The sequence below is a fragment of the Eurosta solidaginis genome, chromosome 4 (assembly GCF_040869045.1).
Source record: "Eurosta solidaginis isolate ZX-2024a chromosome 4, ASM4086904v1, whole genome shotgun sequence".
Taxonomy (NCBI): domain Eukaryota; kingdom Metazoa; phylum Arthropoda; class Insecta; order Diptera; family Tephritidae; genus Eurosta; species Eurosta solidaginis.
Window position 1 is genome coordinate 190,542,777 of NC_090322.1, and position 26,708 is coordinate 190,569,484.

The 26,708-nt window shown below is 37.7% G+C and overlaps 1 protein-coding gene across 3 annotated transcripts in view; it reads left to right on the top strand.

Moving 5' to 3' along the window:
- The window catches only part of LOC137250804 (3',5'-cyclic-AMP phosphodiesterase-like), an 801,094-nt gene that overhangs the window by 246,239 nt on the left and 528,147 nt on the right, over positions 1–26,708 (top strand). The gene's annotated exons all lie outside the window — the stretch shown is intronic.

Below are 26,708 nucleotides of genomic sequence, written 5' to 3' on the forward strand. Positions count from 1 at the left end.
TGTTACACTGAAAGAAAAAGACTGCTAAAATCAACCGTCAATTCAACCGAAATTTCTGTTAATTTTTATCCATCGCAACAAGATGTTGATTCAACTGCGCACAAATCGTTGATTGGTAATTGACCGTTTTAGTAGTCAAATTAACAAAAAAAGTTGTTGCGACAGCTTTGTATGAAAGTACGTATGTTGCCATATAAATAAATAAATGTAAGGCTGAGCTTCTCTTCCAATTAGCGTCGTGATCCTCTTGATTTTCCCTACAAATTAGCCGGACGGGACTCCGAACGGCATCTGAGTTTTCACGGCAGAAATACACTCGGAGCGCTTGCCAAACACTGCCGAGGGGCGACCCCGCTTAAGAAAAAAATTTTTTTCTAATTGAAAAACCTTATTTGTAAAATTTTGATGTTGCTTTGCCCGGGTGCGAACCCAGGGCTTACGGTGTGACAGGCGGAGCACGCTACCATCACACCACATTGGCACTTACTAAACGAACGTCCATTGAGCTTACATCAAATATCCTGACACACATTAAACATTATACACTTTATTATTTTGTTTTATTAAACGCACTTTCACCAAATTTTATATTTTATAATTTATTTAATTTATAGTTTTGAACTTCGGTTTGCAAATAGAAATGAAAATATTAGTCACAAAACTGATTCTCAATTCTCTCGGTTGCAGCTCAGCTCATTCTCAATTTCTTCTCTCGCATGTAGTTGCCACACTTGATTGTTTCGAACAAAACTTGTATAAATGTTTGACAATATTTTAAATAGAGAGCTTGTAAGTTATAGAAATGTAAAGAATCAAATCGCAGGAAGGTAATTCGCCACTGGAGTAACTTTACATGTAATTCGGCAAGTTTAATTTTCGTAACTCTTTAAGTGGGAACGATTCCAAAACAACTCAAACTTTCATGTTGTCGGAAACATCAACATTAAAAAAGGATTTTTTTTTATTATCTTATTAGATACGTTCGCGTGAGTGAAAATTCGTAAAAACTTGAACAAAATGTTACTAACTTTGGAAAAATCCTGTTCATTCAAACACAACTTTTGCAACAAGAGGGCGCAATTTTGCATTTCACTTCGAGGAGAATTTGCAAAATTGTACCCGATAAATAGGTGTCCCGGTATTTCATAATTTTTTGCACAGTAAATTCAAAAAAGGTTTTTTCGTTTTGTATTGATAACTGAAAAACTAGCACCATCGTCATAAGTACAAAGTAGAGAGCGCAGTGAGCGTAAAATTCTCTTTGAAATTTGCTCATGTATTGACTGTTGATCGCTGTTGAAATGACCAGTGAGATCAGTTGTGTTAACAGAAAAATCAGTTAGATTGACCAGGAATCTGTAAATTTTACAGAATTTTGTTAACTTAAGAGCGACAATTTCTCTTCTGTTGAAATGACTAAACTAATTTGTTCGTTTGACAAAGAAATCGGTCGAATTAACCGTAATTCGATCAATTTCACCGAATCTCCGTTAAGTCAAGAACAACATAACCGTTTTGTTGATTTTACTAGTACCATTTCTTTCCGTGTATCTTCGCGTGCGGAGAAATTCATAGAAGTAATATATTAGCTACAGTGAAGCCAACTAGTCGTATACTAGAAGAATACAAGTTTTTCAAAAATGAGTTCCTTCTCTTTACGGTATGAGCAACTTGTATTTTTGACACGGCGGTGTCCTACGAAATATCAATTGCAAGTCTCTGCATCAGCATGATACCTGTTGACAAACTAGTCATTATATACACCAGAATCTTACCAGATACCATACTAGTCAGTATATAAATCAGGGCCATACCAATTAACGCTCTAGTCAGCCTCTGTGCCAGCAATATACCAGATGGCATACTGTTGTTGTTGTTGTTGTTGTATTAACGATAAAGACACTCCCCAAAGGCTTTGGAGAGTGTTATTGATGTTGATGGTCATTTGTGGGATATAGCTCCGGTACATTCCGGTAACAAAGCACCATTAAGGTACTAGCCCGACCATTTATATGACCATATTAAACCTTCTAGGCCATACCGCCCTACATTAAGGAAACAGGATTCGCCACGGGTAGGTGAGGTTGACAATTGGTTTGGAGAAGCTATTTATTGCGGTGGCAATCCCTTGGTGGTCACCGTGGTGTGATGGTAGCGTGCTCCGCCTACCACACCGTATGCCCTGGGTTCACACCTCGGGCAAAGCAACATCAAAATTTTAGAAAATAAGGTTTTTCAATTAGAAGAAAATTTTCTAAGCGGGCTCGCCCCTCGGCAGTGTTTGGCAAGCGCTCCGGGTGTATTTCTGCCATGAAAAGCTCTCAGTGAAAACTCATCTGCCTTGCAGATGCCGTTCGGAGTCGGCATAAAACATGTAGGTCCCGTCCGGCCGATTTGTAGGGAAAATCAATAGGAGCACGACGCAAATTGGAAGAGAAGCTCGGCCTTAGATCTCTTCGGAGGTTATCGCGCCTTACATTTATTTATTTATTTTTAATCCCTTGGGAGGGTTGCGCTACACAACTCCTTGAATAAATCTTGTATTTTAGTAGCCTCTTACGACAGGCATACCTACCGTAGGTATATTCTAATTCCCTAAATTGTTGGGGGGCCAGATAGCATACTAGTTGTTGTATACACCAATAACATATCAATTGACAGATAAGTTAGTTTATGCAACAGTATATTGAGAACCGCGTTCACCAGGCACGACCTAGTGAAGGTATAGATTAGGCTTAAGGCCTCCTTATTTTTATCTGGATCAACCGGGTGGGTTGCCTTTTCACATCGTAGTACTTACGGAGATATTTCCTAATCCCTTTGGGAGGTAGTGCTAGATCAAGCAGTTGTTTGCTGGGGTGCCCCACATTGTGACAATTCAGCAAAAACTATTTGCTCGACATTTCGTTATGCTTATTTTTGTTTGGCTCTTTCGCCTAACTATTTAGGTGGTGTTCAGGGGGCATAACAAGACATTCCGTGGTGGTTCTGCGTACACGCATGCAGCCTTTTCCAATGTATTTTTTAAAACGGGCAACGAAACCAGCGAAGCGTAGTACTTGATCGGTCGACCAACTGCTTTGTAAGTTGTGCTGCCGGGAAGCGACTTTGAGATTTCCTTGTGGCTTTGTACTTTAGATACAATTTCGAAGGCATGTTCCTCAAAGGTAAAATTGCTATCGAACGTTACACGAAAGATATTTGGGTGACTGACAGTTGAAAGCGTTACGCCAACGACGTTAAACAGAGTGGATGGAAACTTAGTCGCATCTACCGAGGTTGGGTAGATAACTTTTTATGGAAATTAATTCGTTTGGTGAGAGTCTTGGTACCTGTTGCAACTATTGTGCAGTTGTCACCACCACGTGCCACCCCCTTTTTAGTTCTCCTAGGTTTTGAGGTTTTGTTCGTTTAATTGAACTGGTGCTTGCTGACCACTCAGCTAATTTTCAGTCCATCTTTTTAGACCAGGAGGTAAGGGGTAAACCTTCTATGACTTTGAGTAGTGCGCGGTGGTTGACTGTGTCAGAAACTTTTAACCCGTCAACTGACATGAGTAGCGTCCTATGATGGAGTTTGGGGTGTTTCAGCCCGCAATTTATTTGCGTGGATGGCGGGCCAGCTTATTTTGAGGTAGGCGGCCTATGCTCACTAACTGCGAAAATAGTTAAATGGTCCATATCCTGCAAGGTAGCTGCAAACACAATTATAACGTAGCTAATTATCTTATCGTGGCGGTACAAGATCCCTCTTTTTAGTGCACCCATCGTTTTAGAATACGTCGGAATTTTATTTTGCATAAAGGTTTCGTCGAAGCGTTATATAGAGAACAGAGATAAGGAAGCCTGCATACACCTTGGCAAATACTCGAGGCTGTTGTTGTTGTTGTTGTTGTAGGAATAAGGACACTCCACGAAGGCCTTTGGGAGTGTTATCGATGTTGATTGTCCTTTGCCGGATGTAGATCCGGTACGTTCGGGTGCGAAGCCCAACCATCTCGGAATGATTTGTTATGACCGCATGCTACCTTCTAGGCCATACCGCCCTCCTACCCCTTAGATCCATGAGGAGTTCGGGGTCGCCACAGCCTCGACAGGATTCGCCACGGATAGGTGAGGTTGGCAATAGGATTTGGAGAAGCTATATATTGCGCTGGCAACCTGAAAGGGTTGCGATACACAACCCCTTGAATCTATTTGGTATTTTAGTCGCCTCGTACGACATACATACCTACTGCGGGTATATTATAACCCCCTAACCCGCTGGGTTCACTCGAAGCTGTCTCCACTAGCTATGTTATATGGTAGTCATTCGATCTAGTTTCTTTGAAGTATTAGTTTGGTGGAATGCATTCGGCACTGTATAACTGGAGTTAGGAAATGGCTTTGCTACTCACTTTGAGCGTAAATTTAGAAGCTGTAAGACTTTCAATATCAAATAGACTGGTTTCTGCCTCGGATGGTTAATTTGCTAGTCATATACCGTGGAGCGAGAAATAGAATGAAGCTCTGGGCTAGGAGTTAGACGAAGCTTGCTCAACCGTTTCATCATACAGCCAGCACTTTCAAGAACTGCAGTCCCAACTTATAAGCATGCGATGCGAAAAGGAAGTGCCCCATGGAATTGCGATATGTTTGATTTCTCTTCAAAGATGGTAGAAACGTTGTTAATCTAATACTAGTTTAATGGGAACGCCGAACGTGTACGTATCGAGAGCTGCCTTTGCCAACTCTCTGCGGTTTTTATTACCTTGTTTATGTCCTTGTACAGATGTACATTCTCCCTGAACCCATTTCGAAAGCTCAAGTTTGCGTCACATTGAGATTTCGCAAATTAATTTTCGAATCTCAATTTATGATTTGAAATCAAAATTAAATACTCAAAATTAATTTTTACGTCCAATGTAATCTTACCACAAATTCTTATTTCGCGTATTTCCTTTGATGACTTTTTTAATTTCGTCAGCATATTTGCTCTCATTTGACGCTTGCCTGCATTCGAGGAAATTAGTTTTTTGGTGAGCTAACAACAACATAACACCAGTTACATAATCGGCAATAAATGTTTGAAATTTCTAATCACCACTTGCAGTTGTCATCTTCTAAGCAGTCTCACTTTTATAATTTCTTCCACGTTGCTCCAACGAGTCGACTCTCCGCGCGTCTCGCGTAGTTTGTAATAAAAGTTGGTGCGTAGTTTCGTGTGTACTCATTTCGGATTCACCTTAGGTGGAAACTCCATTGATTTGGTACATTTCACAGCAGTACAGCATACATGCCGCGAATTCGTTGAAGATTAAGAAATCTAATACACACAAACAAGAGTGTAAAGAGATTTGTTGAGATAAATGTAGCTGCTTATGGCCGGGTCTTTTAGAGTAAAAACAACTGAAAGCTTAAAAGTGAAGCATTAATCCACTAAATTTAATATATTAACGCCACAGAAATTAATCAGGGGAAATCACTGGAATCGAAGCTAGGTATTTAAAAAACGTGAACATTGAGCTTCTCATATCTTACCTGTATCAGAGCCAGTGAGTGTTGTACATCTTAGCGTAACAAGTGAGAGTAGAGGTGGAGGTAGAAGTAGAAATAGAGGTAGAAATAGAAGAAGAGGTAGAGGTAGAAGTAGAGGAAGAGGTAGAGATAATGGAATTCAGGCCAATGGGTTCGCTGTCGGCAAACGGCCCATTAATTAAGATTATCTGCGAATATTGAAATAAACAGCCCACAAATCAAGAGCTGCTTTCGAGGAAGCTTGGACACATCCCTTAATTTAAATACGCACAACCCTTATTGAGCTTGCTCCGGGGGAATACTTATCCAATATAGTAGGCAAGTACGTAGCGCGGGATACATACCCAGGAAAGAAGAAGAGTAGTTTACTCTTGCAATATAAATAAATCTTATGTTTGGTAATAAATTAAGATTGAGACGAGTAAGGTCTTAATTAAGGCATACTGGAACTATTGTTTTCGATATGCTTGGCAACGCCTGGCGTGTGTTACATTCGGAAATTTTAATACACGGCTTGACACCCTGTCAAAACGACTTTCCGGCTAATGTGGCAATACTCTTCGTCCCGGTAAAACCTTGGCCGGCCATTGGGTACATTCAGGGCTCGTCATAATTAAGTTGGTGGGGCAGAATCGGTTGAGATCCTACCAACTAATGCTAATCTGTGTCTGAACGGGATTATTCAGGGTGACTGTAGATTCGGACAAGGATAACGGACCCAAATGGCGACCCAATCAAAGAAATGATGAACCAATGTAGACAATACCAAGATCAGGAAATGACCTCCAATCTATTTACAGGCGAAAGTTACCCGTTCTGCAAAAGGGCCTGACCCATCGGACGTAGATCAAAATAGTTCGTCGTTCACGCTGACAAAATCGAAGGGAGCGGAAGTAAAAGTTGTTCAAATAACGTCTTCAGCTGCTTCAGAGATCTCGAGCCAAGTTTGTGAAGATTTTTGATGGGAATCCATCAGCAATGGAACACTGAACTGTCTAACTGCCATAAAAAGCATACATACAGGGCATAACTCTACGAAATCGAAAATTACACGCCTTACAACAGACTATGGAGAAGTTTTTCGAAAGACTTAGAGAATACGAGTACGAAGGGTACCCTGCCGAGTTAGAGAGGTGGAACAAGAGATATGTGTAAGGCAATCCAGAAAACCACTTTGTGCTACTTTACTTTACTCTCACTTTTGAATTCACGACAAAGTAGCCAATGAACGACGATTCAAGAAAATATGAAATTATTAAAATGTTTTTAAATATTTGGCAGTCGAATTTTATTGTACAAAGAAAACGGAATAAATTAGTTGTTTTTCAATTGCGTTCAAATTAATGCGAAGAACCTTTTTCTTTTTCTTAACGGTCGTCCTTACAAATTCAGAAGCGGGTAAATCCATACGGGCAAATTAAAACGTATTATACAGAAATAATTGATTTAGTTGTTAAACGTATATATATGACTAAGTAATCAAAATGCCTCTTGCTAAGATAAATACGTTAAAATTAACGGATTTAAAAGAAATTTTGAACGAAAAAGGTTTGTCCACTGAAGGCCTGAAAAATGAGCTAGTTTTGCGTTTGTGCGAAGCTGTTGGGTCGGATAGTATCGAGATCGCTAGTGCAAATATACAGGACCAAATTAATGAATTACGGGACATGTTTAGTTCGTTGATGCATCAATTGCAATCCAATCAAAATGTAACTGCAACAACTACGCGCAGTGATCAAGAGAGGGCAACTTCTTCTGCTGGTAGTTTTATTGCAACGACTGGGCGTAGTGGATATTCAGTGAAAGAAATCGCCGAAACTATTCCGGAATTTGATCCAACAAACGAATCGTCGGTATCTGTTGAACAGTTCGTAGAACGCGTAAATAGTGCGGTCCAAGCTTATCAGTGGGAGGAAAAATGTTTTTTATTAGCGGTGTATAGTCGACTCAAAGGTGCAGCAAAGCTCTGGCTGGACTCCACTGAAAAATTGTATTCAAGTTGGAGTGAATTATCGAAATGTTTATGTGAAGAGTTTAGTTGTGTGCCAGATGAAGCTGATATACATTTTAAAATGTCTCAAACGACGCGCAAACCAAACGAAAATCTCCTTGACTACTGTTTCCGTATCGGTGCGTTAGGTAAGAGGTTTGGGCTAAGTGAATCCTCTATTGTTAAATACGCAAGAGACGGTATTAAACAACGGGAATTTCAAATTGCTATTGCAGCAAATCGGTTTAGTTCAATGCGCGAATTTCGACAAACAGTAATAGACTACTCTAAAAACTTACCCGTGCGTACATTTAAACCTGAAAAGACAAATTTTGAAACAAAATACGGCGAAACACGAGACGGTGAAAAACGTGAAAGTGATAAACAGTTAATATGTTTCAATTGTCAACAAAAGGGGCACATTTCATCGAAATGTCCTCAACCACAACGTAGACGTAGATGCAACGACTGTCAGAAAGTGCATCCTAAAACCGAGCCTGAAAATTGTGGCAAGAAAAGTGCTTCGACGCGTACGACCAAAACGGAATATGAAACGGTAATTCCTGAAAAAGATTTTGAGAAAGTGGTTACAATAAACGATAAAACGTTCACAGCCCTAATCGATACAGGTAGTGAGTGTAGTATGATCACTCAAACAGGGGCAGGTCAAATAAAAGGTGTCGAAGAAAAGTGTGCTTTAAAAATAAGCGGGTTTTGTGGCGGTGTGATATATGCCCATTCAAGAGTACGTGTCAATTTGAAGGTTGACGGTATTGAGCAAGATGTGTATCTTTACATAGTTGGTGATACATTTTTGACGGTAGATGTGTTGTTGGGACAATATGTGTTTAAAAATATGCAAATGGTGATTTCAGACGGCAAAATTAGTGTTATAAATGTATGCAATAAAAACGTTAACTTAAATAACAGCAAAATAATTAATGACGATGAGATAAAGTGCGGCATCGACGAAAATGATAAAATAAATAAGTTGGTTAGTTTGATAAATAAATATCGTAATGTATTTGCAACGGATATGAGTGAAATTGGACGTACAGAGCTCGTAAAAATGAAAATCGATTTGGATACTAACAATCCTATTGTTCAAAAACCATTTCGTGTTCCTGAGCCTAAAAAACAGTTAATCGCGGATATGTTAAAAGAACTTATTGATAATGATATAATTTGTAAGTCCGATTCCGAATATGCTAGTCCTATGCTTTTAGTAAAAAAGAAAAACGGGGGCGAAAGATTGTGTGTAGATTTCCGACGTTTAAATCAACACATGCGCAAGGAAATATTTCCGACGCCAAATATTGAAGAAGAGTTACAAAAGGCAAAGCGTTTTAAGTATTTCTCGGTGTTGGATCTTAATAGTGGTTACTATCAAATTCCTATTGAGGAAAATAGTAGAAAATTTACCGCTTTTATCACGACAGAAGGTTTATATGAATTTAAGCGCATGCCGTTTGGGCTTAAAAATGCCCCGGCTGTTTTCCAACGGTTCATCGCGAAAATTAAAGAAGATCTTGAACCTGATGACGTGATAAGTTATATGGACGATATACTTATCGGTAGTGTAAACGTGGATGAAATGTATGATAAGTTGGAGCGTGTTTTAAAAGTTTTACAAAAAGCTAACGTTACTCTCAATCTACAGAAGTGTGAATTTTTGAAATTAACGATACAGTTTTTGGGTCACGAGTTAGCTCCTCATGGTATTTCTCCTGGTTTAGCTAAAACACAGGCAGTGCGTCAGTTTAAAACTCCAGAGTGTATATCCGAAGTTAGACAATTTCTCGGTTTAAGCGGATATTTTAGAAAATTTGTTCCGGGTTATGCTGTTATCGCTGCTCCGTTGAATCGATTATTGCGGAAAGATGTAGCATTCAGGTGGTCAGATCAAGAGCAAAAGGCGTATCAAAAGATAAAGTCAATTCTCGTATCCCGTCCGGTTATTGCCGCCTATAGTGTCGAGGCTGAGCATCAAGTACATACAGACGCGAGTGCAGTGGGCCTAGCTGGTGCATTAGTGCAAAAAGAGGGCGACGATTGGAAGCCGGTTATCTATTACAGTCGTGCAACTACCGACAACGAGAAAAACTTTCATAGCTACGAGCTTGAGGCTCTCGCAGCGGTTGAATCCGTAGAACGATTTAAATATTATATTTATGGCAAACGGGTAAAATTGATCACAGATTGTAATGCACTTAAAACAGTTATGAGTAAACGTGAACTTATACCACGCATAGCAAGGTGGTGGCTTCGTATCCAAGAATATGATCTTGAGATTGAACATCGCGCTGGTCAGCGAATGGCTCACGTAGATGCATTGAGCCGTGCACCTGTCGAAGAGTCACGGGACTTAGAAACGGCATCTTTGCGGATTGACAAAATTCAAGTTAGCAACGATGATTGGTTATTTGGAATGCAACTCCAGGATAACTCAATCAAAGAATTGGTAGAAAAGTTACAACAAGGCGATCCTATGGTAAGCAAAGAATTTGTTTTAAATCATGGTAGATTATTCAAAAAAGTAAAGGGGAAGAATCTTTGGGTGGTGCCAAAAGCTTTGCGCTGGCAAATTGTTAACAGTCCACATGGTAAAGCAGGACACCTCGGATTGGAGAAAACGATTGCACGAATAAATGAGCATATGTGGTTTGCGCGCATGCGCAATTTTGTTAAGTCGTACTTGAAATCATGCATTGATTGTACGTACAATAAAGTACCTGGGGGTAAACAGGAAGGCGAACTTCATGTTGGAGAAATAGAACTTATACCATTCCGAACTGTACACGTAGATCACCTAGGTCCGTTTCCGAAAAGTTCAAAGCGCAATGAACATATTCTCGTTAATATCGATGCTTTTACACGTTTCACCATTGTGCGCGCAGTCAAGAGTACAGCAACTAAACACGTTATCGAGGTATTTAATGAATTAAGTAGTTACGTTGGGATGCCAGGTAGAATCATTTCAGATCGCGGAACGGCATTTACGTCCAAGGATTTTAAGAATTTTTGTAAAGAAAATGACATCCAACAAATTTGTAACGCTGTTCGAACACCAAGGGCAAATGGACTGGTGGAGAGATGTAACAAAACAATACTTTCGATGTTACTGCCTTCGGTTAACAGTGATAAGAAATGGGACGATGCATTACGAGCAATTCAATGGACTATCAACAGCATGCGTAATAAAACTACATCGAGGTCACCTCAGGAGTTATTATTCAGTTTTAAACCACGCGATATTTTGAAAAATAAAATAGTACTTGCGCTACAAAATGATGAATCAACGAATGAGAATTTGATAAAAGATCGTGAAGAGGCAGCTGAACGTATACAGAAGGAACGTTTTAAAAGCAAACAACGCTACGACAAAAACCATAAAACCCCGAAAGTGTATAACGTCGACGATTTGGTAGTGGTTGAATACGAGCCACCTAGTACTGGCAATTCACGCAAACTTGAACCGCGATACAAAGGTCCATTCCAAATATCACGAATTCTTGGTAATGATCGGTATGTCGTACAAGACATACCTGGGGCTCAACGAACTAGAAAGCATTACTCTTCAGTTTACTCAAGTGACAAAATTAAACCATGGTGTGCGCTTCCCGATATTTTTGATGATGACTTAGATAATATCGACGACGAGGATACTGATAATTTACTGGTCACGAATCGAGGTCGATCCGAAGCTGCAGGTATGGCCGAGTTGTAAGGCAATCCAGAAAACCACTTTGTGCTACTTTACTTTACTCTCACTTTTGAATTCACGACAAAGTAGCCAATGAACGACGATTCAAGAAAATATGAAATTATTAAAATGTTTTTAAATATTTGGCAGTCGAATTTTATTGTACAAAGAAAACGGAATAAATTAGTTGTTTTTCAATTGCGTTCAAATTAATGCGAAGAACCTTTTTCTTTTTCTTAACGGTCGTCCTTACATATGTTGTTATATGTACTGGGGATATGAGCATACCTACAGCTCAGAAGTGCAAAGACTCTATGGGTTAAAGCCTGGAACTGCTCAAGCGTACCGAAATGTGCGCCATGTGGGATACAACGTTCGGCAATAAGTTTTAGATGCCCACAAAGGAAAGGAAGTAATCGAATTGCGCCATAAGGCTGTTGCAACTTAATTTAAACCATTGTGTAGCGGCTCACGATGTCTTAAGACAAAGATCCAGTGCAAGAAAATAGGCAAAATAAAAAGGAAGATAAAAGGAAAGAAGGGAGAAGGAGAAAGAGATGGTAGCTCCTAAGCAAAGAGAAGAAGTTAATGTTGTGTTGAAAGGGAAAAGAAAAGGGAGAGAATAAGAAGAAGCAGAAAGATGAGTTTTGTCTAAAATTTTAATGGAAAATCAAAATTCAGGTAGAATAATGGCTACTGAGTTGCTTGTCATATACAAATATTTTTAATAAATTCTTAGCTTTGACTACTCCCTTACTTATTTGTGGGTCTCCTTTGAGCAAGAAATCCATTAACTTTGTTTGGTTATTTATGACAACAGCTGCGAACACAAAAATAGCAGTGGCAATTATAATCACTTTTCATCTATAAAATTCTCTGATTTTTATTTTTAATGATTTAATAAAAACCTCCTTTGAAACTATACAAACCAATCTCAAAATAGACTTGGAATAAACTCGAGTCTTCGAGAAAGTTTTCGAAAATTTCGAACTATTCGTTTGGAGTTTTCCCATGGCGCAATCAAACCAGACAGGTGATGTCAGGAGAAAAACAACAACAATTTGGAGGCCTTCATAATACGGGAATGAATTATAAAGTATTAGGGAGGTACTATTTTTCTTTTTTTTCAACCTTAATAATGGAATGTGCCGAAAAAAGGCCAAACTCGATATATCCCCACATTTAAAAACAGGCGTATGAAAGAAAAGGGAAAATAAAACAGGGAGAATGATAAGAAAAAGTAGAGTAAGTTGGAGGGAAGCCGGAAAAGTTAAGAAGAATGATAAGGCAATGCGTAATAGCGAGGGTAAGTGCTAGGGCGGGAAGAGTAAAAGGAAACGCGGAAAGATTTACGAAAAAGCTAAGGAATAGGGAAATTCAACGAGCCGATTAAGGTAAGCTAGAAAACGTAGAGAGGTGGGCAAATGATAGAGAAAGAGGGTTAGACAGAGGAGAGGCAGATGAACAGAAAGAGAAATTCAGACCAACATCTGTCGCGTTTGATCATACGGCTAGGAGTATTTCACGTTGCCAGAGCTAGCCAGAGCTGTTTAAAATCAAGTTCAGATAAGCCAAAGTATTTTTTGCCATTAGTAACATCTATAAGCTCTGACTTGTAGAAGCATCTTTGCTATAGAATACAGCTTACAATTTCTTCTCGAACACAAGCGAGAATTCGGAGACCCGAGAAATCGAGAACTCGGCTTCCTGCGAGATTCTCGTATCTCGAAGTACTCGCTAATCTCGCGAGCTTTTCGACATGCAGCTTAGTCACTGTTTTGACAGTATTTACACTGTGTTTTTTATACCTTTCATGAACATGAAATGGTATATTAACTTTGGTCCGATGTTTGTAACGTTGAGAAATATAGAAGATAGACTCACCATTAAGTATACCGAATTGATCAGGGCGACCAACTGAGTTGATATAGCCATGTCCGTCTGTCCGTCCGTCCGTCTGTCTGTTTGAACGCAAACTAGTCACTCAAATTTTGAGATATCTCAATGAAATTTGGCACAAGGATGTATTTTTGTATAATATTAGACATTTGTTGGATCCGGTAGGATCAGACCACTATAACATATATCTCCCATACAACCGACCATTCAGATAAGACGATTTTGGTCATTCCTGCCGCAATTTAGAAAGTATAAACGTTAAACTTAATGATATTTATTCTAATATATCATAGAAGATTTCATGAAAACATCATTTCGATCGGAGCTATATATAACATATATCCCATACAACCGATCGTTCAGATAAGGGGGTTTTTTGCCATTTTTCATTTTATATTTATCTTAAAAATCGTTTAGGTATGTACATCTGTTCACTATATATTTCTTATCTTATACATCCGATTATTTGGAGATTACGAACGGGATAAGATTATTGTTCAGCCCCATTCATGAAAGGTATGAAGTCTTCGGCATAGCCGAAGACAGTCCCGTCCTTACTTGTTTTATTTATGGTTTATATAACTTTGTTCATAATATTCCAATTTTTTTTATCGAGATAACGAGAAGTACTCATATTTCTCTCGAGTTTCTCGACATTCAATTAAGTTGCTGCAATGACAGTGTTCTTCGAATTTTGCTGATTTTTTAATTGTGGTATTTTCGAAATCGAGAAATTTTAAGCTCTACTGTAAAACCATTACCGCTTTATATTTGTACACCAGCTACCTCCTTCTGTTCAATGAGTCTACCTCAACGCTTGATTTACGTAGATAATCATTGGGTCTCGGGACTGTATACCGTCAATCCCGAGTTTTCGTATCACAAGCCTCCCAGATATTCAGCCACAATTGTTTGATATTGTTTCGGATCGTCAATCATCTCGTAGACATCAGCAGTATGTTTCCATATTTCTTAGGTGTGGTCAATGTGTCACTCTGAAAATCCAGCCTTCGTTGACCAAAACTTTTTCATTTCCTCGCATTAAAAGAAAATGAACCCTCTCACAAAAGGAAATACGTTATATGATGATCGCTACTTCATATTTTAGACAGTGAAAAATGTAGTTTTTTTATGTTACTGAAAAAATCAATGCTGCAGATAAATCAAGAAGCTACCCTTAAACTTATGAGGGCGAGTATTGTCTAATGCGATTCCATTTTGTAATATTGACTTCACCTGTCTGGTTTATTGCATTATGGAGCTTTCTGGAAAAGCAGTTTTGTAGCTCAAAAAGTTTAGTCTAGCAAAGTAAAAAATTCGCATTGATTTATCAAATTTTGTTTGGAAATATTTGTAAAAAGGAAGAACTAAATTGTCGAAATTTAATAAAAAGTGCTATTCTCGAAATTTTCGTAAGCTTTTTAGAGTTTCCGAATTCGAGCAAGAAAGTTTTTGTAGCTAATGTGCATAGTTGAAGAATTCAATTTTAGTCAATCAAAAATTAAGGTTCCTTTGTTGTTATGTATTCTTATGTCCAGAAAGCGAATGTTACGATCTTTTTCCATTTCGTGCGTGAATTGAATGTTTTTATGGTAGCTATTGAGGGCATTTAAAATTTGTACCAAATCATTTTGTTTTATTATCGCGAAGATATCGTCTACATATTTGACTAGAAATTTAATACTTATGTTAAGATTTTGCTTAAGTGCCTTAAGTGTGTTGTCAAGTAAATCATCCATAATTATGTCAGCTATTGTCGGGGAAAGTGGGTTGCCCATTGCCATACCAAAAGTTTGTGTGTAGTTTGTATTATTGTGTATAAAATAGTTATTTTCTAATAGACAAAATTTCAGTATGTCATGAAACTTGTTCTTTGGTATATTAGTTGTGGGCTTAATTTGGTTCCATTTGCTCATGATTATGTTTATGGCTAGATTGGTGGGAATGTTGGTGAACAGGGACACTACATTAAAGGACACTAACACTTCATCTTCATCTACATGTATATCTTGGAGTCTTTCTTTTAATCTGAAAACATTCTTGATATTGTGTTCTTCTGACGTTACGTTTTGAATTTTTTTCTCATATATATTTAGATAATTGGTAGCAGGGTACATTTACGGACGACGATATGGAACGTAGGGTTTATGGATTTTTGGCAGCCCATAAAGCCTGGGTGCAATGGCTGCCGAGCATGATAATTTAAACTTTTCGGTTGCGTTGATGTATTTTTGTTTATAAAGATCATCCACTATCTTATTATTTTTCTTTTGTAGGGAGTCTGTTGGGTCAGCTCTGACTTTTTTGTATGTCTTTTTGTCATCTAATAGCGTGTCCATTTTCTCCCTTTTGTACATGGCCACTGTTTTGTTTCCCTTGTCTGCCTCCGTTATGATGATTTTGTTTTTATGTAAGTTCAGCAAGGACTTGATTTTGTTGTACGCTATTGTAATACATTTTTCCATCGCTGTTTGTTGTTTTTTATATTCCTTTTGAATTGGAGAATTCGGTTGCTCAGTTTATTTCTTGCCATTTCTTTTGCCTTCGCGTCGTTCAGTGCTTGGATAGCTTGCTCCATTTCAGCTATTATGTGTATAGGTGAGAAATTCATTTTTGTTGTAGATAATGTGAATTTCTTCCCTAGAGAGAGTACCCATTTTACTTCTTCGGGAAAACTTATTTCTGTATTGTTCATAAACCAATCGTTTTTTGTCCGAATTCCTAGGTTGCGTTGTTGTTCTTTTAAGGTATTGTGACGAATATTGGCAACACTAAGAGATACTATCATCTCTAAGCCGATGCTAAGCAGTGACTTGTATGCACATCATTAAATCAATCATTATGTCTACCCATATATCCATACGAGCAGCGGAGAAGAGACGCACAAACACATGCATATATCTTATCTGAGATGCTCACAAAAGAAGGCAATAATTTGTGCAAGTATCACATATAACTAACTAGCAAATTCTAGAATAGAAAAGCCTAGAAATATGCAACGAGGGAACCAGACAGTATAAAAGGCAGCAACAGTAGAGGCACGACAATCAATTTGATTTAAGACGCTATCTGGCGAGCAGTAGAAGTGTTATTTTGAAAGTAGTCTAATAAAGGCTATTTTGCAATATTGAATAAAATAAATAAAAAATAAATGTAAGGCGCGATAACCTCCGAAGAGATCTAAGGCCGAGCTTCTCTTCCAATTTGCGTCGTGCTCCTCTTGATTTTCCCTACTAATTGGCCGGACGGGACCTACATGTTTTATGCCGACTCCGAACGGCATCTGCAAGGCAGATGAGTTTTCACTGAGAGCTTTTCATGGCAAAAAATACACCCGGAGCGCTTGCCAAACACTGCCGAGGGGCGACCCCGCTTAGAAAAATTTTCTTCTAATTGAAAAACCTTATTTCTAAAATTTTGATGTTGCTTTGCCCGGGAGTTGAACCCAGGGCATACGGTGTGATAGGCGGAGCACGCTACCATCACACCACGGCGGTTATTTATTCAACAGTTTAGCTATTCGAACGTTAGCAGAAGGTTGCAAATAAGAGGAATTGCACTAAATTCGTTACAATTTCGTTACAGTATGTATTTTCGATGCGTGTGTTTCTTCAGTTTCTTTTCCTATTTTCTGACTAATGATATCCATATTTGTTTGTGTTATTTCCATTTTTAGTATTTTGCGTAGAAATTCAAGTTTGGTTTTTTGGAGTTGCTGTTTTAATTTTGCGAAAAAAAGTTTAATATTCAAAAATTCACATTTCGAAAACAACGAGTTTTGGCTAATAGATATTTACTCAAGTTGAAATATAAACAGTTCACTCGATATAGAAAAAGTTTAAACAAAAAAAGATAACCTTTTTTGAGAAATAAACTTTGGAAAAATGTTATAAATTTTTACTAAATACTAAAAACAAATTTTGTTTTAAAGTATATGCTATTGTTTATAAATTTATATAAAAGTAAATGTAATAACGAACTTTTCAAAAATCATGAGAATCGGGTAATTTTTGACAAAGTTATTGGCAGTTGAAAAAATAGGTGAATAAAATATCGATTGCCGATCAAACTGAAAAAAATTTTTTTTTGAGGCAAAAAAGCACGTGTTTCATTATTTTGACCAAAGAACAACAAACTAAAATTTCATTGAAATCAAAAATCATGTCCTGCGCGGACCGGGTGTCTTGAAATGGAATGAGCCCACAGCTTTTTTCGTGCTCGCTGCTGTACTTAAGAGTACACAAAATAGTCACTCGCCGTTTCCTTTGATGTAGCCCTCAGCATTCTATTCCCTCTTTGTTTTTTTCAACCAACCGCTATGTAAGCTTAAGCGTCACTAAAGTGGATTCGAGTGTGGCTAAAGTGTTTGTGCTGGCGAAATTGACAATAATAACACTGCGTTACAAAAACGAGCTTTAGTTCTGTCCTATGAACCAAATATCCTTTTTCGGAAATACGCGTGTCAAAGCGATTTTCATATACACGTCAGATTTTTTTTTATGTATAAAGTATAAAACTCGTACTGTCCGTCTCTCCGCCTGTGTGAAAGACTTTGGATCGATTTTTAACCCTTTTTCCGTGATACAATCGAGATGAATTTTTGCAGGCAGACTCGTGGAAATATCTGTATCACGTCGAAATTTTTTAAAGATTGATTTTTTATCAATGCTCAGATTTTCCTGAATTATTTTTTTTCTCTTTCTGCGGCATAACTTGAAGGGACTCCAAATTTTTAAACTACTACTTTTGTAGTTTATCAATAGTAACTTTCTAACACTAAACTGTTTATGACTTTTACAACACTTACAACTGGTATGATAGATGAAACATTGAATTGCACAATGAATATTGATTCATTTGTTATTATTGTTTGATACGACACACTCTGTGCCGTTTGTGTGTTTGTTCCGATCAGCTGACAGTTGCGCTACTAGGAGACGTATACTTTGACAATTGTTTTAACCCTTCGTTGTGTGAAGTAGCCTACGCAGGCCATTTCGATTTTTAAAGGGGTATATCTTTTTGTTTCATTAACTTTCAAAAAACGGCTGAAAAAAATTGTGTAACCATTTCTAACGAAGTGATTATGAAAAAATATATTTTACACAAAAACTCCATATGCTAGGGTAAATGGCCTGCACAGGACACCACTGCAATTTTGGTGTAGTCATGTAACGTACTTTTCGACAGTTTTACTAGAATTAGTAAAAAAAAAAAGAACAAGAACAGGGCCAGATATCTGCAGTTATCTTAAATTTGGTTGCATATTTTCGTTGTGTTTGATTGATTTCGCTTTTTGCAATAATTTTTGTTTGAGTGGGGACAAGTAAGTATTTATTTGCAATTGAAATAGTGGTCTCTATTATTCATAAAGTGTTTTCTTTTATGTTGTGCCGGAACAGAAATATCACCTTTAGACGAAGTAGATAGGGCTCTATTAGCTATCTCTAGAAGTAGTAATCATCTATCAAGTGAGCAAGTGCGCCATCAATAGGAAGTGCTGAGCAAATTTACTGCAGCGGAGGATGAGAAAGATAAGCCGTAAGTCACCGACGACGACGATGATGAGGATTATGTCCCTGTTGATGACGGAGAGGTGTCTGATATTGAGAATGAACTTGAGGTGAAAGAAGAATTGCCTAAAAACGAAGACATTTATGATGTTGGATGGGATGAAGTAATCGAAAGAGAGCCTAGTGTCTCAAATCTTGCCAGTGTAGTGAATCGATTACTAGGTGAAAAAGAGCAATATAAGGAGTACCAGATTGACAATATGTTTTGGAAAAAGGAACCGCCAGCACCTAGAGCACGCCAATGGAACCGGTTTACCAGTACCCGCACCAGACCGCCGATTGCAGTAGCTATTTTTCATGACATAATATCACCTGAAATAGTGGATGTATGTAATTATCCGTCAGACGAATTGGAAATCAATAGAAGTGATCAAGGTCTGGAATAAGGCTAATTCAACATGTAAGCTAAAAGAGTGGAAGCCCACTGAAGAAATGGAAATGTATGCTTCGTTTGGATTTGTATTATTTTCCGTTGTGCTCCACTGTAATAATATGCAAGCAATGGGTCTATGGCATTCTCGGCATATTGATATTTATAATGCAACGTTAGATCGATTCAAAATGTTGCTTCGGTTTGTTCGTTTTGATGGAGCTAACACTCGTACTGAACGTTTGCTGTTGATTAAATCTGTACCAATTGACGACATTTTGACTATGATGAATCACAATCTTCAAGCAGCATATACCCCCAACGCAGCAATAACAGTACATGAGCAGCTATTTCCTTACCGTGGGCGAACTAGGTTTACGCATTATATTCCGTCTAAGCCGGCAAAGTACGGAATAAAAATTTGGTGGGTCTGCGATTCCTCAACAAACTTCTGTTTTTTTTTTATTAGTATTACACTTATATAAATTACAGACATCATTTTCATACCACCCTATAAACAAAGCACGTTTCTCATAGGTGGCCTGGCCAGGCCATTTTAAACAACGAAAGGATATAAAACTTTCACACAACGGACGGTTAAGTTCTGTTGTGCGAAAACATTTCATTTAAAAAAAAAAAAAAATGCAGTGCCCGACTCGAAATAACTTTTGTTACGTTTGTGGCTTATTCGCAGCAAGTAAAAATTTTAAAAATATTACGAAAACTGTGGTTAATACCAGAATGCTTACAAACGCAAAAAAAAGCCTAAGTTTCCTTAAAATCAATGAAATTTTAATGTAACAAACAAACGAGATTAACATTAGAAAGGCTGCGCATACAACAAAAAGTAAACAAAACGATGAATTTCAAAGAAGATGTGGATAACATAAATTGCGCCTACGCGACTGCAATCAACTACAGTGTACGAGGCAATGGACGCAGTGGCTCTTTTTAAATGTGCAGAATGTTTTGTTATTTATTATTATTCTTATTGTTTTAGTCACAATTAAATAATATTTTAATGTGTGTAATTATACAAACTAATGTAAGTGAAATATTGATGAATGTTGTTTGTTGTGAAAATATTAGTAATTGTCATTTTTGTTTTATGTTTTATGTTAAATAAACCAGGCTCCCTGAAGAAGATGTAAAAACATCGAAACGCGTAGGAGAACAAGGAAAAACTTAGTTTTTGTCTTTCATTAACGGCCTTAAAGCTCTGAAAATCAAAATATTTAAATTTCAACAATTGGCTCAAAAATTATTAAAATGTAACAATTTTTATTTTTAATATAATAAAATTTATATAAAAATTCGGGTTTTCAAATGAGCTGAAACCGTCACAAAAAAAACCGATAACCATTTCAAAAAAAAAAAAAAATCAGGAAAATCTGAGAATTGATAAAAATATTTTTTTTTTAAATTTGACGCGATGCAGACATTTCCACGAGTCTGCCTGCAAAAATTCATCTCGGTTGTATCACGGAAAAAGGGTTAAAAATCGGACAGACGGACACTACGAGCTTTATAATTTATACATAAAAAAAAAAAAAATTCTGACGCGTACATGAAAATCGCCGATACACGTGTATTTTTATTTTTTCTCCCCTTTCCGAAAAAGTATATTTGGTTCATAGGACAGAATGTGTGTAACGCGGTGTAATAGTGAAAAAAGCAACAATGAATTATCTGGTAGATAATGAAAAAAAGGGGACAGAAAAATCTTATCTCGTTCTATCATATCCAGCTGTCATTGGTCTAAGCCAACGACTAAAGGAAAAATTATAAAAATGTTTTCATGTAAATACGCTGAAGGGACACACAAACTTGACAAAGCTTTGTAGCAACCAAAAGCGCAAAAGCAATGAAAGAATAATAGATATCCTGAAGGAAAAAAAAGCGTGTGTAACCGCAACAATGTAGAACATTGATTAAGTTGAGTGCTTTATGAACAAAAATAAAGCTTAACAATAAAGAAACAAAGTAAGTGGATGCAATAACAGTTAGAAATGATAAAGCAACAGTTATGGCAACGACGTTAATACATTTAAGAATATCTATGCATACATGCATACATAGATACATTTATAGTTTTCTACGTACCTGCTTACTAATAAATAAAGCAAACGAACTGTGAAATAATAAAAATTGCATGGCTATCAACTCTGCAGCGAATCGCACTAGTTCGGAACTACCGCAGAGCTCTGGCATCGAGAAACGGTTCTAGTTGTAATTGCAGTATATGCGATGCCCTACATTCTGGCTTGCTCCCTTTGCAGGTCTTTTCAAATGTTCCGCGCCGCATTCCATTATAACCAGTTCGACGGTAGCCATTAAACCTAACCAAATGGAAGAGCGATGTAGCGCTTATAGAAATTGGTCATGCCTTCAGAAGGCGGAGAACAGTAATAATAAGGCGTTTAGCTTCATGATCACGATGTTGCAGGACAAGTCGAATTGCGGGTTAGAATTGATGGCATGCAGCAATACAGTCCCTTGAGGTGGCTATAGAGAGTTTTTCCTGAGCTCCCAACGCAAGACCCTAGCGCACGGTTTGAGGTGGAAGATACAGCGCAGATTCGCGAAGGCCAATATATCGATCACATGTGTGGTGAAGACGTAGTGATGCATAGCTCCTTCTGCCGCGCCATAATCATAATATACTGACTCAAGGTTTGAAAGTACTTCGTATCTAGCGCAACGGTGAACCTCTTGCGCACCACATCTTTTAAATATACGAGCAGGCATGCAAACCTCGGATAAATTTACTTAACCATTACTTGTCTGCCCCTCTGACAACAATAATAAACACGCGGTGCGTTATGAAGGTACCTCGAATGCCTTAAATAAAAATAAATCTTTAGCACACTTAAGTAGGGTGAAGCCAGTTCCTCCTAAGACTTAAGAAAACATGGACACTACGTCTCGAAAAGAGCAACAATGGACAGTCTCAACTCGATTGAAGTTCATCCGGCTTTAACAAATTGGATCGGCTCCATGCTAAGTTGCAGAATGATCACGTCGCAATTGGGTCTATGCGAGGCAGCACAATATGTAAACTGAAGAAGGGCGCATATGGGGTTTTATCACCAATGCTGTGGTTGCTGGTTATAAACCAATGGCTCAGGCGGTTCGATAGAGGGAAGTCAAACTTACGGCATATGCAGATGACGTTTAAGTCATAATAAACGCCAGATGCCTAACAACAATCAGCTCTCTGATGGATTAGGCACTTCGGGATGTGCATGCCTGAGCATCTGTAGTTGGATCAACCGTAAACGCGAAAACAAAGGATCTAGTGTTATTTACTAGGAAATATAAGATCCCTAACTGGACTAAGCCTAAGCTTGGAGGTGTAACCCTCCAAGAAAAATATAGCACAACGTATCTAGGAGTTATACTAGATTGTGAGTTGTCGGGGAAACTCCATCTAGAAGAGAGGGCGAAGAAAGCCTCCGCGGCACTGTATGCATGCAAGAGGATGTTAGAATGCACCTGGGACCTGTCAGCCTGCCTTGCTGGGTTTTTACGGCGATTGTCAATTCCATATTTATTATGGGGTCCTTGTTTGTGGACATCCACACAAAAAGTACGAATACCATAAAACTGGAGGGATTTCCAGATTATCATAGATTAGCATAACGGGAGCTCTAAATACTACACGGCAGCAGCATTGCATGCCATTCCTCACATCCCGCCAGCGGACCTAATGGTCAAGATTATCGCGTTAGCAACTGCAAAAAGGCTTAAGGCCTCGGGTAGATGAAGTGCATGCCTTATAGCCATAGCAGTATAGCGCAAACTAATATCGAGCAAACGGAATATATGCTCCCGCGCCTGAGCTTCGAAAGAGATATTGGGGCCACAATGAACCCGGAGGGTTGGTGCTAGAGTACAGAAAGGCAGAAAATACTATACACGTGTATACGGATGGTTCCAAATTAATGGAAGGGGTCGGGTCTGCTTTTTACTGCGTCGATCCAGAAATAAGTAGATCCTACAGGCTGCCAGTTTACTGCAGCGTATTTCAAGCAGAAATTATAGCCGTGAAGAAATCAGCAGAAATTCTAGTGGCAGCCTGCTAAAGCTGCAGTTGCGTAAATATTGATAGTCAGGCGGCGATAAAGGCAATAATCGCACACAATATTTTATCAAAAAGTGTCTTGGAATACGAAGGAGCATTGGAAAAGCTTAGCTCATGCCTGACCATACATCTATACTGAGCAAGGCTGCAAAATTTCTAAGATGATGTGCAAATCCTACGATCATATACTCACAAAATGGCTTATATCTATAAAGAAAGAAGACCTAAGGCTCACGACGGGCATACTAACCGGAAACTGCCTTTTGGCGTCACTTGCTTATAAGTTAGGTCTCAACAACAACATCAAATGTAGGAAGTGCGAACTGCAGGAGGAAACGGTTGAGCAGGTTCTGTTTTCGTATCCTGCGCGCACCAGGTCAAGGCTCCAGCTATTAGGGGCGGCAGAGTTGCCAGATATCGAGGCAGCAATTACGCTAGGTCCCAGAAAACTATTTGTCAAGACGTAACCTGATCGGGGTTTTTCAGTTTGGCCGTCAACCATATTCTGGTAACACTATGGACACATTCAGTCTGTGTGAGGTCTTTATTGACCAGCCAGTTCAACCGGTGCCGCCTAAGTTTGATCAGACATGGCCTTTGTTTTACACATCCAAATATAAATTGAAATCTCGATTCAAGGTGCAATATTGAACCGCAAGTTTGTTTTGTCAATTCAGTTTCGTTACTTTGAGTATCGAGTCTTTTTGATTTGATACTATCGGCTACCCGCTACTTGTAGAGCGATACTTGATATGAGTATCGTATCGATATATTGCATTCGATATCGTGTACCTATTGACAACTTCTGACATAACTTTATAAATTTTTAATATTGTTAATATTTTGACTATATTCTTAATAAATTCGATTTAATTTTAAATAAACTATCATTTAAATACACTGAGAGAAAAAGACTGGTAAAATCAATCGAAATACGGGTCAACTCTACCGAAATTTCTGTCAATTTTTATCCATCCCAACGAAATGTTGAATCAACTGCGCACAAATCCTTGATTCGTAATTGACCGTTTTAGTAGTCAAATGAACAAAAAAATTTGTTGCGACAGCTTTGTACGAAAGTACCTATGTTGCCATATACATACGTACGTAAATATGTGAATACATAAATACGCATGCTTGCTACATATACATACATACATATGTACACACTTACTAACCGAACTTCAATTGTGCGTACATCAAATATGCTGTCACACATTAAACATTATATACTTTATTATTTTGTTTTATTAAAAGCACTTTCACCAAATTTAATAATTTATTTAATTTATAGTTTTGAACTTCGCTTTGCAAATGGAAATGAAATGGGAATAGTAGTCACAAAACTGATTCTCAGTTCTTTCAGTTGCAGCTTAGTTCATTCTCAATTTCTTCTCCCGCATGTAGTTGCCACACTTGATTGTTTCGAACAAAACTTGTAGTATAAATGTTTGACATAACATTTTAAATAAAGAACTTGTAAGTTATAGAAAAGTAAAGAATCAAATCGCAGTAAGGCAATTCACCACTGGAGTAAATTTACATGTAATTCGGCAAGTTTAATTTTCTTAACACTTTAAGTTGAAACCATTCCAAAATAACTCAAACTTGTATGTTGTCGGAAACATTAACATTAAAAAAAGGATGTTTTTTATTATCCTATTAGATTCGTTCGTAAAAACTTTAACAAAATGTTACTAACTGTGGAAAAATCCTGTGCGTTCAAACAAAACTTTTGCAACAAGAGGGCGCAATTGTGCATTTCGCTTGGAGGAGAAGTTGCAAAATTGTACCCGATAAATAGGTGTCCCGGTATCTAATAAATTTTTGCACAGTAAATTCAAAAAAGGGTTTTTCGTTTTGTATTGATAACTGAAAAACTAGTTTTTTGTTGTTTTCCCATTTTGTGTGTTTTTTTTCAATTTGTTGGTTTTCTTATTTTCGTATTTTTTTTTTTTAAAGTGGCACCATCGTCATAAGTACAAAGTAGAGAGAGCAGTGAGCGTAAAATTCTTTTTGAAATTTGCTCATGTATTGACTTTTGATCGCTGTTGAAATGACCAGTGAGATCAGTTGTGCTAACAGAAAAATCAGTTAGATTGACCAGGAATCTGTAAATTTTACAGAATTTTGTTAACTTAAGAGCGACAATTTCTCTTCTGTTGAAATGACTAAACTAATTTGGTCGCTTGACAAAGAACTCGGTCGAATTTAAATCTTTCAACAATTTCACCGAATCTGCGTTAAGTCAAGAACAACAAAACCGATTTGTTGATTTTACTAGCACCATTTCTTTCAGTGCAGATTGGTTAGAAGCATTTATTCATTTGTTTATATTTGCATTTAGTTATTGACAGCTTCAGTTTGTATGTATGTACACATTTCAAGTAAACAAAAAAAGTTCTACACACGCCTAGTCAAAATGTTTTTGAGTTAGAACTATTTGGAACCAAAAAAGTTATACCACACTGCTTTTTATTATATTTTATGTTTGTTTGCTTATAACATCTTCTTTTTTTATTTACTCACATTAGCCACAATTTATTTTACCTTTTCAAGTGCTGTCTTCAAGTAATCTTAGTGAAGTGGAAGTAATAATGCCACAAGCTTTCTTAGAAGGTTAAGTGGCTATAAACTGCTCAACATTTGTAATGTGAATGTGTATTAATATTTATATGACCATAATGTGTGAGTGCATGTTATTTCACAGCAAGCACTCGAAGTCAAAAAATTATCCTAAAAGATACCTAAATCGGAGCCTTATGTCTAAAATTCCTATTTCTCATCCAATGTTAAGGATAAGCTTTGCAAGTTTTAAAGCCATGCGTTCAAAACCCGACTTGGACTGGTCAATACTAAACCATAATATAAAGCACATAAATTACTCAAAAAAGAGTCATACAACAAGCAAGTTATGAGCAGTTTATTAGCATACTGGAAGTCTTATCGAACTCCTATTTAAGAATGAGAACACACTCATTTCCGGCTCTTAAATGAACTCGTAATGAGCGTAAACGCTCCAATTTAAGTGTCTTTTATGACTATTTCTTGACTCCATATGTTTACCGAGTAGGAGATGTTGCTCTTCATTGTTTGTATTACTATGTAATTTATTATTTGTTTTGTACTCGTTTCTGTTGGCTTAATTGTGCTGCCTTTATCTATTCATAAATATAACTTATAGATCTATTTAGCGTACTTATCATTAAAGCGGGCTTGCAGCCAGCAGTGGTTGAGAAAATTTTAACAGTCAGTTTTTTTATACCCCAATGCAGTTATAATTTCGTTGATTGATTAAAAAGCTAGACAGCTGGGCATAAAAAGTCTGGATGATTCCACCCAGTCATTCTCAAACAGTTGTTGTTGACCACTATATTAAGGTGCATCACGTAGATAGCCATTGGACAGTGCTTTGTTATCACTCCAACAACTTTGAATAGATGGGCTTTCGTAAGCCCGAATAGCGCCCAGAGTCAACAGCTGCCCAGAAAGACCTCAACACACGACGAAAGGAGGTGGTGTCAGTCTAACGTTTGCTAAGCTGTCCAGGAGCAAAGAGAAAGTGTCCAGCCG